The following is a 5,000-nucleotide window of genomic DNA, read 5'->3' as shown; positions in this document are numbered from 1 at the left end:
GCACTATTATTGTTATTATTAATGGTATTATTATTATTATTATTATTAGCATTATTATTAGCATTATTGTTTTCATCGGCATTATTGTTTTTACCATCATCATCAATATCATTATCATCATCATTATTATTAGCATTATTATCACTGTTGTTGTTGTTATCATTATTATTGCTATTATTATAATTGCTATTACTTTTATTAATCATAATTACTGATTTAACTGATAACATTATTACTATTATCATCATTGACATAATTATCACTATTTTATTGTTAATATCATCATGATCGTCAATGATAATAACTGCTATCATCGTTATTATTATTATATATTATTACGTTAATATTATCATCATCATCATTATAGTTATTATCATTGCTATTATTACTAACGTAATTATTATCACCAATATCATCATCATTTTTTTTTTATCATTATCATCATTAATATCATCATCATTTTTCGTATTGGAATAATTATCATCACCATTATTATCTACATAGTTATTGCTATCACCCCTACCATTAATAGCGTTATTATCTTCCTCCTCATCAAAATTATCGAGCCTTCCCTCTTCCTCTTTCTCCTCCTGTTCCTTCTTCTCTTCGTTTTCTTCCTGCTTCTCCTTTTCTTCCGGGATTTCTTACTTCCCTGCTTTATTACCTTATCGATGCATGTCCATTATCTTCCGATTTCCAAATCCAACAGCCTAGCACAGGAAACAACCAATCCTAACTCACAATCACTGACCACTCCAAGGTTTACGTAATCTTTTGTTGAACTGAACAACATCAGTCAAGATTGCAATGCTGATGGTGCAGAACGATTAAGTGACCGGAGTGTCTCTCTCTATCTGTCTCGCAGTCTCTGTCTTTTCCCTCTACACCCACACCCATGCACACTTGTGTGTGGGTGTGCATTATATGTATATATATATATATATATATATATATATATATATATATATATAAAAATATATATATATACATATATTTATATTTTTTTTGTATAAATATATGTATATATATTCATTTATATATGTATATATATATATATATATATATATATATATATATATATATATATATATGTGTGTGTGTGTTGGTGTGTGTGTGTGTAAATATATATGTATATACATTTATTTATTGATTTACTTATTTATATATATACATATATATTCATATACATATATATATTATATAAATATGCATAAATATATATGTAAATGTACACATATGTATAAATATGAATGTATATATACATATATACATATATATTTATGTATATATATATATATATATGTATATATACATATATATATAGTGTGACTGTATGTCACACACACACACACACACACACACACACACACACACACACACACACACACACACACACACACACACACACACACACAAATACACACACACATACACACACACACGCACGCACATCATATATTTATATATATATATATATATATATATATATATATATATATATATACATATATATAAAGCATATTGTGTACATAAATACACACATTTTCGTCCCTCCTCAACCTCGTTAAACTGACCCCGTACCCCGGTATAGGCCCCGCCTGTTTAGCCCTCGATTCGGCAGATGACGGAGTCGCCGGGAAACCTTTCACGGGAGCCAACTTTACGGAAGAAGCGCCGAGGAGGGAGGGGGGGGGGCGGAGGGGGGTCAGGGGGTGATGGGCGGAGGGAGTGAGGGGGGTGAGGGGGTGAGGGGGGTGAGGGGGGCGGAGGGGGTGAGGGGGGGTGAGGGGCGGAGGGGGGTCAGGGGGTGAGGGGCGGAGGGGAGGGTGGTCAAAGAGGGGGGATGGGGGAAGGAGGGGAAGGAAGGAAAGCAGGAGGAGGGGCAATCGGGAAGGAGGAGAAGGAAGGAGGGAAAGATGCGGTCATCAAGGAGTGGTAAGGGGGAAGGGGTTGAAAAGGGGGAGGAGGGAGGGGGAGGAAGGAAAGAGGGGGAGGGAGGAAGAAGAAAAGGAGGGGGGGAGGGGTAGGAAGGAAGGAGGGGTAGGGAACAAGAGGAAAAGGAGGGGGGGAGGGGTAGGAAGGAAGGAGGGGTAGGGAACAAGAGGAAAAGGAGGGGGAAGGGGTAGGAAGGAAGGAGGGGTAGGGAACAAGAGGAAAAGGAGGGGGAAGGGGTAGGAAGGAAGAAGGGGGAGGGAACAAGAGGAAAAGGAGGGGGAAGGGGTAGGAAGGAAGGAGGGGGATGGAACAAGAAGAAAAGGAGGGGGAGGGGGTAGGGAGGAAGAAGGGGGAGGGAACAAGAGGAAAAGGAGGGGGAAGGGGTAGGAAGGAAGGACAGGGGATATAGATAGGGATGGAATTGGGAGATGTAAGGGGATAGTGAGTATATGGCGAGGGGGACAGGTTGGAGGGGTAGGATAGTAGGGGGGGTAGTGGGGGGGGGCGGCAGGAAGGGCTTGGATGGGGATAGAAAGGGAGATGAAGTGGGACGGAGAGATGAGAGAGAAGAGAGGATGAGGAGGAAGAGGAGGAGAGCAGAAGTGAGTGAATAACAACATAATTCATTCCAATGTATAAATATGAAAGAAAAAGAAAAAAACAAACAAGAAAACAATGAGATGACGAAGGGGAAGCAGCAAATGAAAATAAAGAAATGCAAGACGAGGAGGAACAGATATACTTGTATTGACTAACATGAACCAATAGTATGTATTACACCCCCCCCCCCCCCAGATTTTCCCTCAGCCTAACCGCCCCCTTTCTGAAGGTAGACAAGATAAATACTTTCCTAAGTGTGTCTGCGAAGGTTGCCATCTTCTCTGAGTGCTGTTTGATAGCACAGGGGAAGGGGGGGGGGGGTGACTAAGGAGGAATGGGAGGGGGAGGAGGGGAATGGGGAGGAGGGCAGAGGGAGGGGGGAGGGGGAGGAGGGGAGTGGGGAGGGCAGAGGAAGAGGGAAGGGGTGGGGAAGGCAGAGGGAGGGGGAATATCCATTATGCAGTGGTACTGATAGTTTTTTGCATAAGTTCTGTTTGCCTTTCTCGCTTTTCTGTTTCTTATCTGTTAATATTTATCTGTTCATGTACCAAACTTCTCTAGCTGTATGTCTGTGTCTATGTCTGTGTCTGAGTCTCTCTGTCTGTCTGCCTCTATCTCTTTGTCTGTCTGTCTGTCCATGTTTCTTTCTCTCTCTCTCTCTCTCTCTTTCTTTCTCTCTCTCTCTCTCTTTCTCTCTATATATTTATATGTGTGTGTGTGTGTGTGTACATATTAGTGTATGTATGTATGTGTGTGCATTCATGCTCATACACGGTTATGATATGCGCCAAAAACATTTTGCAAATGTTGGGTAAGTCAAACCTAGAGGCGGTAGTTGGTGAGTCTCTCGTAGATATAATGGCGGGCCGAGAACCACCAACAACGATTACCTGAACAGCTGCTCCCCTGGGGAAGGACCACTGGAAGGACCGCCCCCCCCCCCCCCCCCGTATAAAGACCCAGTCAACTACATGATGCCTACATGGCACCAAGTAGTTAGTCAAACACCGTATCGATGATGGCACGTGTATATATATATATATATATATATATATATATATATATATATATCACCCACTCACTCATTGACTCACTCTATTTATCTTTCCATTTCTCACACATACAGCCTCTCCTTCCCTCTGTGTAAGCATGTTGAAGGTATAGCACCCAGGTCTTCCTCCTGTCCTTACTTCTTTAGACCCGCTTTTGAGAAACGTTCACTAATACTCCATAGGTTTCGGTGATCTAAGCTCCCATGACCGACCCATTAGAAAGCTATTCCTTGACCACATTGTAAATATACAACGTCTCTCTCCTCCTCTCCTCCTTTTCGGGCCATCACCCAACCAGGACTTGTCTGATACGATGCCATTCACTTTTTGTACGTTAACTACCACTAATAAAACCCAGAACTACGACAGTTTGGCTCGAAATAGCCTCACTGAAGATATTCCTCTCTCTCTCTCTCTCTCTCTCTCTCTCTCTCTCTCTCTCTCTCTCTCTCTCTCTCTCTCTCTCTCTCTCTCTCTCTCTCTCTCTCTCTCTCTCTCGTTGCTCATCAATCCTAACACATTTTCCCCTTATTTATCACTTATTATGTGCGTGTGTATGCGTGAATGGTGTGTTTGTGCATGAGTGTGAATATATTAGTATCCGTGTATCATACCTATACTATGTGTACGTATTTATGTCAGTATTCGTGCACATATTCGTACGGAAGTGTGAGCATGCTTGTGCAGCACGAGTATATGCATTTGTCGTTCCGTCGCAAGATGAACGTAGTTCTGTGATGATTTATGCATTATCTGACTATCAGTTATGTGCATCCTGTTCCAGATTCGCTTCCTCTTCTCATTTCCTACCTTTTTTCCCCCTTTATCTTTCATTTTACCATTATCGTCCTTTGTTTCTATTCCCGGTCTTCTCTCTCTCTCTCTCTCTCTCTCTCTCTCTCTCTCTCTCTCTCTCTCTCTCCTCTCTCTCTCTCTCTCTCTCTCTCTCTCTCTCTCTTCTCCCATGCTTATAAACACAAATGACAATATCAAGTAGAATAAGGAAGATGCAGAGAGAGAATAGAGGAAAGAGGGGAAAAGACAAGAGATACATGGGTACATAGAAATAACAAATGAATATCAAACTAGCTCTCTTTCTCGATTTTTTTTCTCTCGCTCGTTCTCTCCCTCTTCCAGTCTCTCGTCCCCATCTGTCAATCTATCTATAATCATACTTACAGTGATCTATGTATATCTATATCTATCTACTTTCCTATTTCTGTATACATCTCTCCATTTGTCTCTATCACCGTATGTCACTCCTCATAATCCCTTCCTCCCTCCCTCTTCCTATCGCTCTTTATCTCTCTTCCTCTTACTTAAAGGTGTCGCCAAAAGATCTATTACTTCTGTGGGAAAAAAAAAATTATCGATTGCCTTCACTTTAACTGATGTCAGTTCGGTGAATGATTG

General features: G+C 41.2%; 1 pseudogene; it reads left to right on the top strand.

Moving 5' to 3' along the window:
- LOC125032691 overlaps positions 1-5,000 on the top strand; it is a 31,591-nt pseudogene that overhangs the window by 12,142 nt on the left and 14,449 nt on the right.

This window comes from Penaeus chinensis, chromosome 15, assembly GCF_019202785.1.
Source record: "Penaeus chinensis breed Huanghai No. 1 chromosome 15, ASM1920278v2, whole genome shotgun sequence".
Lineage (NCBI taxonomy): Eukaryota > Metazoa > Arthropoda > Malacostraca > Decapoda > Penaeidae > Penaeus > Penaeus chinensis.
This window is presented reverse-complemented; position numbering and strand designations above follow the sequence as displayed.